Here is a 14,060-nt window from a genome sequence, read left to right on the forward strand (position 1 = left end):
AATTTCACTCCTATTGCCCAGGCTGGAGTGCAGTGGTGTGATCTCTGCTCACCGCAACTTCTGCTTCGCGGGTTCAAGTGATTCTCCTGCCTCAGCCTTCCTGAGTAGCTGGGACATGTGTCACTATGCCTGGCTAATTTTGTATTTTTAGTAGAGACGGGGTTTCTCCATGTTGGTCAGGCTGGTCTCGAACTCCCGACCTCAGGTGATCCACCCGCCTTGGTCTCCCAAAGTGTTGGGATTACAGGCATGAGCCACCACACCTGGCCTGATCTGCATACTTTTAGTTTTCCTTTATGACTGATGTCAAATGCTAAGTCTTCTTGAAGCCTCCTGTCACTCACCCAGGCAGAGTTAGTTGCTATTTAATATTTTCAGTCAATGTACATTGCATATATGCATGCATCATAAGCTCTGGACTAGACACTAAAAATACAGGAGGCGCAATCCATGCCCTTATGACCTCCTAAAGATATGTGCCCAATTTTTTTGTGCTGTGGCAATGCTCAGTGCTTTGTTTTACTTTAGCATCTGCTACATTGCTTCTTTATTCATCCACTCAGTTATTCACTTGTTCATTCACTGAGAATTAATCAAGCACTTGCCTTCTATGTACCCAGTGTTTCAGTAAGCCCTAGGATACAATGATGCATAGTCAGGTTTGCTGAAGGATAAATATTAATCAATGGATCATATGAAGCCTGCACAATTCTAACTTGGACAAAGGGTATGAAGTTCATGGAGCCAGGAAGTTTTACAATAGCGCGTTTAGCCTAGTGAGGGAGGTCAGGGGAAGTGGCTGGTAGAAGTGATTATTACAATATAATTTGGTGAAGGGAGAGGAGAAGAAGCCTTTCAGGTAGAGATTGCAGAATGTGCTCAAACCCCATGGCAGGAGAGTGGAAAGAGAATTTAAAGATGAGAATGAAGTTGGATGAGGCTGGAGTTCACGGAGTGAAGAGAATAGTAGAGAACAATGAGTCGTGATTGCAAATGCTCATGGGAATGTTTATGGCTTGGCATTTATGCTCAGAGCAGTAGGAAGTCATCGAAAGGTTTTAAGCAAGAGGTCGAAATGATCAGATTAGAGAGCTGAAAATATGCTCTGACTTCAGTGTGGAGAATAGATTGGAGGATGGCAGAGACGCCATGTGGGAGGCAGGGCTGTTAACTAATGAACTGAGGGTAGCTTGAACTAAGGTGGGGGATGGACAGTGGGAGATAGATCTAGAACAATTTAGGGGAAAATGAAAAACAAACCTGGCAATCCTTGGTGATTGGTTTGTGTGTCATTAGGGATGATGGAAAGGGAAGTGTCAAAGATGACTTTACATTCCCATTGATCTCTAGTCCTTTTGGATTCTAAATTTGATGAAAATTATAAACCTCTTTCTGGAGGCACGCGCGTGCACACACACACACACACAGACACACACACAGCATTTTGAATGTCATTTCAGAAGGACATATAGAACTTGTAAAGCTCATGTATGAGCGCCAGATGGGAAAGAAAACCAAATCTTACTCCTCACTGTACCTCTCGATTCTATTCTAGAAAACAGTGTGGAATCTGGCATGCAGTACGTGTTCGTTGAAGTAATGAATAAAGGTGAGAGGAGATAGAGGGCACTGAGACAGTTCTAGTGGTTAATTTTCTGCCCTTTCAACTGCAAAATGGATGTAGGAGTCTTAATAGAAGAGCTATAACTTGCATGTCTATGAACCAACTGCTCATTAACTTGCAAGGCAGCATTAGGTGGGAAAGTCCACAAATGGACTCATGAGCCTCCAGGTGGAGAAGAGGAATAAATTTCAAAGTATTTAGGTTCCAAAGACCCAAGATTTGTCTGCCGCAGATGTCTCTTCGTAATGCTAAGTACTTTGGACTAAAGAATAAAACTGTCTGCCTCTTTTTTTTTTATGTAGGGGGGTGCATCATTTAGAGATGAAGACAGTCTGCCTATGGCTGAATGGGTAAGTTAGGTGAATGCTACCATGTGGAAGAAGCAAAAATGATAATTGTGTTCATAGACAGAGATTTAGAACAGAATCATGCCTTTGCAGATAAGACATTTCAGGAGGCCGGTGAAGATAAGAGGAAGAAAAAAAATGCATTGAAGGAAGTTTTAGGAAAGATTCAGTTTGCAGTTATTAACCCTAGGCTGGGTTGGGTTTTTCTCTTTGTGTTTTGAACAGCTGCATTTTAGAGGGAATTGCCATCTGAACCACAGACTCTCTGAAGGGCCTTAGCGATCACCTGGTTCAGTCTCCACCCCAGAGCAGGAATTCCCCTGCAAGACTCTTGGCAGATGGTTTGTGGTGCCTCCTGAAGCCGTGCTAATGAGACTCTATTGAACAACTCTGATGTAAAGTCCTGTCCTGATTGTTTAGTCTACACCGGGAATGGCAAATAGATTCAATTTGCATGACAATTCTAATTACTCGATAGTGCTTAAGGATTCTGGGGCTGAGTCTCCATTTTTTTTCAAAAAGGCAATAACTGTGGTAACGTGGAAGCTAAAACTGTTCTATATTTGCCATTCCTGGGCTGGTTCTTTCAGTCAATGAATTCAACTTACATTTATTGAGCATCTACTATCAGCCAGTAGTGTGGTCTTAGAGGGTTGGGATGTAAATCTAATGGCTATTTCTCAGTTCACATGTTACCTGTCCTGTCTGCTACATCAGATACAGTTGTTCACTTTTTCCTTTTTTTTTTTTTTTTGAGATGGAGTCTCGCTCTGTCGTCCAGGCTAGAGTGCAGTGGCACAATCTCGGCTCACTGCAAACTCTGCGTCCTGGATTTAAGCAATTCTCCTGCCTCAGCCTTTTGAGTAGTTGGGACTACAGGCATGTGCCATCACGCCTGGCTAATTTTTTATATTTTTAGTAGAGACAGGGTTTCACCATGTTAGTCAGGATGGTCTCTATCTCCTGACCTTGTGATCCGCTGGCCTCAGCCTCCCAAAGTGCTGGGATTACAGGCGTGAATCACTGTGCCTGACCCACTCTTTCCTTCTTAAAATATCTTCCTACCCCACAACCCCACCATCCAGCCCCACGACAATCCCCATGCTTTTGGTTTCTTTGAAACCACATTCTCTCACAGGCCAGTAATAATCTCACAGGCTAGTCCTACTCAATTTTCTCTTCTTCTCTGTCTTAAAATGTCGGCTGACCATAAGTATGACCCCCAAATCTCCTTTTCTTCTCTGTCTCACTTTCTGTCTAGGTACCTCCAAAGTACCTCCACTCCCTTGTCTTCAAATACCATCTATATGCTAATGATATTCAACTTTTTGTCTCTAGCCATAAAGTGAAACCTATATAACCATCTGCTAGGTGACATCTCCACTTAGAGATCTAAAATGCATCTCAAACATAACACATTCAAAAGAGAACTCTTGATTTCCATATTTCCTCTATCTACCCCCAAAATCAGACCTCGCTCATCTGCCCATCTTCCCCATCTTGGTAAATACACTACTGTGTATTCAGTGGCACTTGCAAACCAGTCAGAATTTCTCTCTTCTTATCACCCCTTCTCTAAGCCATGAGCTATTTCTGCCAATTCTATCTCCAAAACTTCTTTCTAATCTGTCCAAGTCACTCTACCCCTTGGCCATCCTGATCATTCTTGCCTGGAATATGTCAATAAACCCCTGTCTGTTCTTCCTGCTTGCATTGTCGCTTCCCGGCGGTCCACTGCCCACACAATAAGAAGATAGTCTTATTTCTCCACATCCTCTCCAGCACCTGTTGTTTCCTGGTTTTTTAATGATTGCTATTCTAACTGGTATGAGATGGTATCTCATTGTGGTTTTGATTTGCATTTCTCTGATGGCCATCAGTGACAGACTGGATTAAGAAAATGTGGCACATATACACCATGGAATACTATGCAGCCATAAAAAAGGATGAGTTCGTGTCCTTTGTAGGGACATGGATGCAGCTGGAAACTATCATTCTCAGCAAACTGTCGCAAGAACAGAAAACCAAATACCGCATGTTCTCACTCATAGGTGGGAATTGAACAATGAGATCACTTGGACACAGGAAGGGGATCATCACACACCGGGGGCCTATTGTGGGGAGGGGGGCAGGGATAGCATTAGGAGATATCCCTAATGTAAATGACGAGTTAATGGGTGCAGCACACCAACGTGGCACATGTATACATATGTAACAAACCTGCACGTTGTGCACATGTACCCTAGAACTTAAAGTATAATAATAATAAAAAAAAGAAGGTAGTCTTTACAAATGATTGCTAATGAGATCATGGAAATTGGCTGTTTAGAATGCTCCAAAGGCTTCCCTGTGAAGAAAATTCAAACGTGGACAGGGTGTACCTCAGCGTTTTCCTCCCTTACCGATCTCACTGCTCTTGCTTCCTTCAAACACCCCCTGACTTTTTATTGCTCCATGCATCTTCCCTCTTTGGGGATTTCACAGTTTTTTGTTTCTCTGCCTAGAATATTCTTTTCTCTGGTTTCCCTATGGCTGGCTCCTTCTTGTCTTCTAGGTCTTAGCTTAAATTCCACCTTGTGGAATATCTCTATCTTCTGGCATCTGGATGACTGTAATCATCCTTGTTTCCCACTCCTCCACACTGCTCAGCAGGTTCAGCAGGATCCGCTCACTGTAGCATGGTACAACCCCTGCCCAGCCCTCCAATCTCAACTTCACTGGACTGTGCCTCACATGTTCGGTTCGCCTCACATAGACGAGCTCTTCCTTTAGCTGTATTGTAGAATGCCTCTGAGCCTTTTCCCAGGCTGTTCCTTCTGCCTCAAATTGTCTTCCATCTTTTCTTCTGGCTGACTGCTACTCTTCATCTAAGATGCAATTTACCAGGTGTCACCTTCCCTGGAAATGCTTTACTGACCTCTCTCCTTTCCCAAAGTTCGCCCACTGCTTTCTGTGCTTGGTTCCTGAAAGTTCTTGGGAACTGTTTAGTTACATTGTTGTCTGTTTTCTATTCTCTCTCCTGTATGGCCGTCTTGGGAAGAGAGTCTCTGTACGTCTGAGCTTGTATTTATCCACAGCACTGAGCCTAGACCTTTACAATATAATAAATGCCCCATAAAGATTGACTGGCAGGATTCCTGGAAGATGGCAGGAAGCTGTCTGTTGTGCTGTGATGGATTATAGTCAGTGTTTTACTCAGCTCCAGAATTTGTGAGCTCTGAGTGAAGGCTGACCTCTGGGAACAGAGTGAATAACATGTGCTTTGTGGAGGATCAGGGTGAGAGTGCTCAGTGCTGTCCTGAGCACTGAGTTTTGCATCCTGCAGGAGCCCATGTAGGCCTAGGAAAGGACGGAGCATCAGTGGTAGAGGAAGAGTTGGAAGGACAGGAAAGTCTTGAGTCCCCCAGGAATTATTGTTGTGTTCAGCCCTGGTATGGCAGTCTCCTTTTCTGTAGCCTGCCTCTAACATGCAGTGGACTCTAACTGGCCATATTTCCATTTAGTGACCCTGCCCACCTCGCCATACCTGGTTGAGACAGGACTAGGCATCCAACCTCACCTGGGCAATGAAATTCTCCCTCTCCTAGAACTTAATAATTAAATCAGAAAGATACAAAGGCTGGAAGGTGGTGGAAGGTAGTATGCTAATGGTAGCATACTAGAAATGGGGGCTGAAAACTCTTGCTTTTGGAATATTCCCATTTCCTTTCCCTTTCTGAATCAAATCTTCTTGATTCTATGAGATATCCCAGTAGCCCTACACACATATAGGGAGGGAGGAGGGAATTAGGATGGGAGTGACTCAGATGCCTTCTGGGAAAAGGAGTGGACCAGTTTTCCAGGAGTGAAGGGTGCAGTGAGAAAAGAGCCAGGAGTGGATCTCAGGCCTCCCATTTCAAGTCGAGCAAGTGTCTTCACCCTGTAATAAAATCAAGGACTCAGAAAATCAGAGCTGGAAAGGATCTTACTCATGAGGAAACAATGGCCCAGAAAGGGGACATGACTTGCTGAGGATCCTGCAGTCAGTGATTGGGTCTGGAACCCAGGACTCTCATCTCAGTTCTCTTTCTACCATCTCTGTTGTCCCCAGCTCATCTGAGCTCAGCTCCTCTGTCCAGATGGGTCTATTATGCTCCCATTCTCTGTCCTAGTTGGTGGCTCTGGGTGATTTCCTGTCGGGTCCAGTTGCCTGGAGTTACCTCCAGCTGTGCATTTACTTGGGGAGGGTGTTTACTGAGAGCATCTGCCTGCATAAGGACCCAGGTGGCTCATCCCTTAGAATTGTGGGATTGAGAGCCACAATGCGATCATCACATGGAAGGACACCGGTATGGAAGAACACCAGTCATAATAGCATGATATGATGTGAGCGTGGGGGTGGGACTCTCAGGCTACCCCACCCACACGCACCCTGCCAGCCATGCAGCATTCTAGCAGGGCTGCATTCCTGGCCTCAGATGTAACACTTGTTATATTGCTTCCAAATTTGGTTGGATGCAGTAATTGCACTCTTCTTTCCAGTCGACTCAGTCTCCTCAAGGTAGGAGGATGTCTGCTCTCTCTGCACCAAGCAGGATCTTAGGGTGACTAAAGATGGTCAGTGCTCCTGCATTACTTATATAATTTGTCTGAGGACATAGCCCTAAAGTATGATCTGAAGTTTGCTAGGATCAGAATCCCTTAGTGTGACATTGGTAAAAATGCCAACTATAGGGCCTCTTGCAAGACCTACTGAATCATAATCTCTATATTATTAATAGACTTTTCGGATGGTGAAGGCTGCTGGTGCAATGAGTTCATTGAGGTTGGAAAAAGTGATGGGTTTAGGCTGGAGAGATGATGGTTTTCTGTTCGTGCCACAACACTTCCTAGCTGGGTGATTTGGGGCCTGTCACCCACTCTTTGAGCATCCCTTGAAGGAAAGGAATGTGTCTTATATTTATCACTTTTCAATGGCTAGAACACAACTGGTCCTTAACTAGTGTTGAATGAATACATACACGTACAAGTGAAGATCATAACCCATATTACACCTCTTGAAAGAGATAACTCAAGGAAATCACTTGTGCAACCTCCTACACATTGCAGGTCCTCACCAAGTGCAATTCTCTCCCATTCCCCTTGGGTCAGTGGCTTGTGGTCTGCAGGTAGCTTGTTCAGGGATACCGTGAAGTGTGGAGGCAATGGCAGGTTCTCAGGGACCTGGCTGAGACCTAGGGTGATAAGTGCTTCTATATTCTCCAAACTCCATTCTTATTCCCTCCCTGTGGTCCTCAGTCCTTTGTCCTGGGAACCACCAAACCAGTGAAGGTCAACAGAGGCCAATCACAAAGGAGGGGGTTATGGCTGTCCATGTGGTCAATGTGAGGCTTGGGAGGCCACACCCAGCAGATGCTAAGTCTGCGTCCAGAGGCAGAAGAGTCGTGGCTGTGATCAGCAGCTAAGGTTAGGGGGCAACACAGAGGGTTAAGTTGGGGATTTGGGGTACTGCATATGAATAAATGAATCCAGGCATTAGCATTTGTGATACCCTTGGGAAAATTGTATACCCCCAGAGTCAATAATTATTTTTTATCTATGAAAGGGTCATAAAGAACCTCCTATATTCCTTCTCAGTATTTGTCTGAGAAGGAAATGAGTTAAATGAGGATACAATTATTGTTTCTCTCTCTCTCGACTCTATTGTGATGCTTTCTGCTCAAAGTGTGGTCCCAAACCAGCAGCATCAGTGTCACCTGGGAGCCTGTTAGAACTGTAGACTCTCAGGCCCTGCCCCAGACCTAGTGAATCAGAACCTCATTTTAACATGACACCCAAGTGACTTAAAATTCACATTAAAGTTTCAGAAGTGAAGGCTAAACAATTACAAGGAATTTTTCATTCTCTAAGCACTTTTTTTTTTTCTAGTGAGCGCTTCGAAGAAAGGGAATGTCTTGTTTCTCTCTTTTCAGTACCTGGAATATAATTGATTATTCACTAATGTTGAATGAATGAATGAATGAATGAATGAATGAAGATCTCAACCTGTATTGTCTTGTTTCTCACCCACTTGGAGTTCTTTACCCAATTGATTTCCTGCTGTAATAGCAGGAGATATACACGGGGATTGCAGCTGCCTCACACGCAGTCGATGCCAGCCACAGATGCAGGCATTTAGCGTGTGATTAAGGACAGAGTAATCTACTTAATGTGGGTTGTGGGAGATATTTGGCAAGAACCAAGGGACAGGGGTTGGATTTTACTTTCCAAAGATAATGTCTTTCCCAATTGTTTAAAGCCCTCAGTAACTTGGATCACACCCAGACAGAAATAAGCCTTCTTAAGACAGAATTCTGTAAACAGGACTCTTGCTCACTTTTGCAGCAGAATCTTGACTCTTTAACAGTCTGCTTAGGTTTTTATGTAACATGGCATGGAGGCCTGCCCAGCCGGATCTTTGTGGAGCTAAGCCCAACTGAACTAACCACCTATAGAGGAGAAATGCTTTTTGTTTACTATATTTTACCACGAGCTAAATTAATTAAAGAATTAATCTATTCCATCACTCAACAAATACTACAGTGCCCGGTTTGAGGTTACTGTAGTGAGTACGTCAGCAGTCCCTGCTTCTACCAAGTAATTGCCAGGTGGTGAGGACGGAATAAGAATCAAGCAATTACAGTGAGGTTTGAGGAAGTGCAGACTGACATGGGAGAGCATGGCAGGCAAACTTAGCCTGCAAGGGTGGAGGTGCTGGAGAGATACTTCCTGCAGGAAGTGGCCTGTAGGCTGATACTTGAAGAATGGTTAGGAGTTAGGCAATTGGGACGGGAGGGAGGAAATGAAGCTGAGGCAAAGAACAGCATGGGCCCAAACCTAGAAACAAGAGAGAGTAAGCTAGAGCAAAGGAAGTGGCTCAGTGCATGTTTTGGGTAGGTCTTGTGTGGGGTGTTTGTGAATACACATGTGGGGTGTGGAGCCTGATGAGAGACAAGGCTGAGAAGGTAAGCAGGTGGATCCTCTTATGAAATTTGCATTTTATCCTAAGGCCAATTGAGGAAGTCTTTGAAAGGTCAGGTGTTCGTGAGGTCTGATAGTTTCCAGTTTGCCTCCCTCATGGACCAGTGGGCCCCTTCATCAATATGGTGAAATATGATGATAGGAAAAGATTTGGTTTTGGTCTGTGTGTCTCACACTGCCCTCTTGCCTCTGGTCTAAAGCTTCTTGCTTTGCATCCTGTAATGCTAACAATAGAAGAGTCCTAATTTGGCCTTGTACACTTCTTCAAAGAACAGGGTAATACTGTTCTCTTTTTTAACTCTTATTTTAATTTAAGGGGTACATGCACAGGATGTGCAGGTTTGTAACACAGGTAAATGTGTGTCATGGGGGTTTGTTGTACAGGTTATTTCATCACCCAGGTATTAAGCCTAGTATTCACTCATTATTTTCCCTGATCTTGTCTCTCCTCATACCCTCTGCCCTCCAATAGGCCTCAGTGTGCATTATTCCCCTTTATGTGTCTATGTATTCTCATCATTTAGCTCCGACCTGTAAGTGAAAACATGCAGTATTTAGTTTTCTGCTCCTGCGTTGCTTTGCTAAGAATAATGGCCTCTAGCTCCATCCATGTTCCTGCAAAGTACATGATCTCATTCCATTTTTGTGGCTGCATAGTACTCCACGGTACATATGTAGCACATTTTCTTTATCCAGTGTATCATTGATGGGCATTTAGGTTGATTTCATGTCCTTGTTTTTGTAACTAGTGCTGCAGTGAACATAAAAGTGCATATGTCTTTGTAATAGAGCAATTTATATTCCTTTGGATACATACCCAGTAGTGGGATTGCTGGGTCGAATGGTAGTTCTGTTTTTAGGTTCTTGAGGAATTGCCACACTGTCTTCCACAATGGTTGAACTAATTTACACTCCCATAACCTATGTAAAAGCATTCCTATTTTTCCGTAACCTTGCCAACCTCTGTTATTTGTCGACTTTTAATAATAGCCATTCTGATTTATATGTGATGGTATCTCTTTGTGGTTTTGATTTGCGTTGCTCTAATGATCAGTGATGTTGAACTTTTTTTCATATGATTGTTGGCCAAACGTGTATCTTCTTTTGAGAAGTGTCTTTTCATGTCTTTTGCCCACTTTTGAATGAGGTGGGGTTTTTTTTTTTTCCTTGTAATTTCCTTATAGATGCTGGGTATTAGACCTTCATCACCTGCATAGTTTGAAAATTGGGATACATACAGAGCAAAATGTTTCTCTGTAGGTTGTCTGTTTACTCTGTTGATAGTTTCTTTTGTTGTGCAGAAGCTCTTTAGTTTAATTAAATCCCATTTGTCAATGTTTGCTTTTGTTGCAATAGCTTTTGCCATCTTCGTCATGAAATCTCTGCCCATGCCAATGTGCTGAATGGTATTGTCTAGATTTTCTTCTAGGGTATTGCCTAGGCTTTGGGTTTTGCATTTAAGTCTTTAATTCATCTTGAGTTGACTTTCATATATGGCGTAAGGAAGGGGTTCAGTTATCCCTGCACCATTTATTAAATAGGGAATCCTTTCCTCATAGCTTGTTTTTGTCAGGTTTGTTGAAGATCAGATAGGTGTAGATGTGTGGTTTTATTTCTGTTTTCTCTATGCTGCTTTATTGGTCTATGTGTCTGTTCTTGTAACAGTACCATGCTGTTATGGTTACGGTAGCCCTGTAGTATAGTTTGAAGTCGGGTAGCGTGATGTCTTCAGCTTTGAAGAACAGTGTTTCTCTACCAATATGTCAGCAATTCACTTCTCCTGGTGGCTCTGCTTCCAGTCTCTCTATTGTGAGGGCTTCCTTTGTGCGGCTTATTTCCCTGAGTCCCCCAAGCCTTGTGTGGCAAGTGGGGTTCTGCTGCTTGGTGCCCTCACTGAAAACCACTGCCCTATGGGGTCTCACCAGCAGCATCCCCATGGCCACTCCCCATGGAGGTCAGGCCATTTCTGTATAATCATTTTATAACCATTAATGTACTAGCTATATTCATATATGCTTTCATTACGAGAGCCCTTACTTTGAGCTGTGACTGTTCAAAGATTTTTGAGAGGCCATGTGGTATAGTGGTCAAATCACAGGACTGAGGGTCAGAAGAGCTGGTCTGAACTGTGGCCCCTTTCTGCCCTCGTTGTATGCCCTTCTTGAGTCATCAGAATCACAGTTTCAGTTTCCACAGCTGTAAAATGAGGACAACAAGAGCATCTCCCTTGTCTTTCTCAGGGTGGTGGTGAGATCAAACAAGATGGTGCATGGGAAAATGTTTTGAAAAATTCTATAAAAGATTGGGCTTTTCCTTCCACAGGAGGCCTACACGCCGCCACTTGTGCTGCCGCCATGTCCCTAGTGATCCCTGAAAAGTTCCAGCATATTTTGCGAGTACTCAACACCAACATCGATGGGCGGCGGAAAATAGCCTTTGCCATCACTGCCATTAAGGGTGTGGGCCGAAGATATGCTCATGTGGTGTTGAGGAAAGCAGACATTGACCTCACCAAGAGGGCGGGAGAACTCACTGAGGATGAGGTGGAACGTGTGATCACCATTTTGCAGAATCCACGCCAGTACAAGATCCCAGACTGGTTCTTGAACAGACAGAAGGATGTAAAGGATGGAAAATATAGCCAGGTCCTAACCAACGGTCTGGACCACAAGCTCCGTGAAGACCTGGAGCGACTAAAGAAGATTCGGGCCCGTAGAGGGCTGCGCCACTTCTGGGGCCTTCGTATCCGAGGCTAGCACACCAAGACCACTGGCCGCCGTGGCCGCACCGTGGGTGTGTCCAAGAAGAAATAAGTCTGTAGGCCTTGTCTGTTAATAAATAGTTTATATACCTAAAAAAAAAAAAAAAAAAGATTGGGCTTTTATGAGCACTGTGAACATCCCGGGTTCAGTTCCTGGCTGCCCATCTCCTTCTGGCGCAGCTGAAGGTAGGATCCAGGAGTTATAGCATTTCTCACCTTTTGCAACTCATCACCTTCCTGTCTGAGGCTTGCAAACTAGGTTTCATTTACCACTGCTCCTGCACTCCATCACTTAATGGGCAACCTAATTGGAAACCATTTGTCCAGATGTAAATGTTCATCTATAATTGTGGGACCAAAGTAGTCCAAATAAATTTTGGTGACACAATCCACTTTGAAACTCTTTCTGGTGGACCTATGGAGAGCAAACACCTACCATGCTTCCCTTGTAAGTAATTATCTATTCAGACTTCTTGCTGGCATTCTCTGAAATGTTAATGGAACATTAAATTCCAGTTTATTTCAGAACCCCTGTTTCTGCTAAAAAAGTTTCTTAGGGAAATTTTTAAAATGACAGCTAGACAGATAGATAAATAAAACACAAGAGCACGCTATTATCTTTACCCAAGTAATTCCCTTCTAAAATGCAAAACACAGACAGGCATGGTGGCTAATGTCTGTTATCCTAGCACTTTAGGAGGCCAAGGCAGGCAGATTACTTGAGCCCAGGAGTTCCAGAACAAGCTGGGCAAATTGGCGAACCCTGTCTCTACAAAAAATACAAAAATTAGCCAGTCATGGTGGTGAATGCCTGTAGTACCAGTTACTTGGGAGGCTGAGGTGGGAGGATCACCTGAGCCTTGCGGATGTTGAGGTTTGCAGTGAGCCATGATTGTGCCACCGCACTCTAGCCAGGGCAACAAAACAAGAAGCAAGACCATGTGTAAAAAAGGAAGGAAGGAAGGAAGGAGGGAGGGGAAGGGGAGGGGAGGGGAGGGGAGGGAAGGGAAGGGAAGGGAAGGGAAGGGAAGGGAAGGGAAGGGGAAGGAAGGAAATTATAGCACAAAGGGAGACATTAAAGTTTTAAAGCATAGTCACAAAAATGGAATTTAGAGATTTTCAAAAACTCATAGTATTTAGTTTTTTCTTCCCAAGATGGAGGCTTGCTCTGTCACCCAGGCTAGAGGGCAGTGGCTTGGCCTGATCTTGGCTCACTGCAATCTCCGCCCCCCAGGTTCAAGCAATTCTCTTGCTCAGCTTCCCAAGTAGCTGGAATTACAGGTGCATGCCACAAAGCCTGGCTGATTTTTGTATTTTTAGTAGAGATGGGGTTTCACTATGTTGGCCAGGCTGGTTTCGAACCCTGACCTTGTGATCCACATGCCTCAGCCTCCCAAAGTGCTGGGATTATAGGGATGAGCCATCGTGCCCAGCCAACTCATACTATTTCAACTTTGAGAAGCATTCTCCCTATCGCATCTTTGGGTCCATTATACATGCTGAGAATTCCTGTCCTGGAGACAATGGGCCATATTAGAATATCCAGTCATTTCTTTCTGGGTTATCGTTAAGATAGCAGAGAGGATCCTTCAGGAAAGAGGGAGCCTTCACTGGTTGCATCCTCCCTGAAGCCTTCTTGGAGCCTCCTCCCCATGAGAGGCAGACAGGACTATTTTCTCTTTGCCTCCAAGTGGTACCCATTTCTTTTCCATTATTCTTTACTCATTTATACAGTACTTAGTTTTTTCATCTGTGTCAATGGACCATGAGCTCCCCAAGGACAGGGACTAGGTCTCATTCACTTTGGCGCATCTAATGACTATTTGTAGGTAGAAGGCATGAAACAAATCATCCAAGGTCACCATCTCAAACCCTCATCAGCCCTCACCAGGATGACTGCAACAGCCTCCTAACTGGTTTTTCTGACATTCCTTTGTCCTTCTCTGAACCATGTGCCCCTAGCAGCCAAGGAAGGCTTTAAGGTAAAAATCAGATTAGTCTTTCCGCTGCTTAATATCTTCTGATGCCAACTCTTGTCCTCACGATCCGTCCCAACTTCTCAGCATGGCTCAGGGGGCTTTTTGTCATCTTGACCTGGTTTAGCTCTCCAGCCTCATCTCTGTCTACTCTCCCCTCAGCTGAAGTTCCAGCCACCAGCAAACTACCATATTTCCCTAAATACATCCTATCTTCTCACATAATAATAGTAACTGATATTATAGAGCACTTGCTATGCTGTATACTTTATAATGGCTCTATCTGCATCGTTAGTAAACCTCACACAGCCCTATATCATAGTCATTATTATTATTATTCCCCTTTACAGCTG

The 14,060-nt window shown here is 44.0% G+C and overlaps 1 pseudogene across 1 annotated transcript in view; it reads left to right on the top strand.

Annotated features, from left to right (window-relative positions):
• Positions 1–11,824, top strand: part of LOC105542537 — a 19,064-nt pseudogene extending 7,240 nt beyond the window's left edge. Inside the window, exon 3 of the transcript XR_001006481.1 lies at positions 11,293–11,824. The product of XR_001006481.1 is annotated as a 40S ribosomal protein S18 pseudogene (transcript). The remainder of the gene's footprint in view (positions 1–11,292) is intronic.
• The last annotated feature ends 2,236 nt before the right edge of the window (positions 11,825–14,060 follow it).

Source organism: Mandrillus leucophaeus, unplaced genomic scaffold, assembly GCF_000951045.1.
Source record: "Mandrillus leucophaeus isolate KB7577 unplaced genomic scaffold, Mleu.le_1.0 Scaffold261, whole genome shotgun sequence".
NCBI lineage: Eukaryota > Metazoa > Chordata > Mammalia > Primates > Cercopithecidae > Mandrillus > Mandrillus leucophaeus.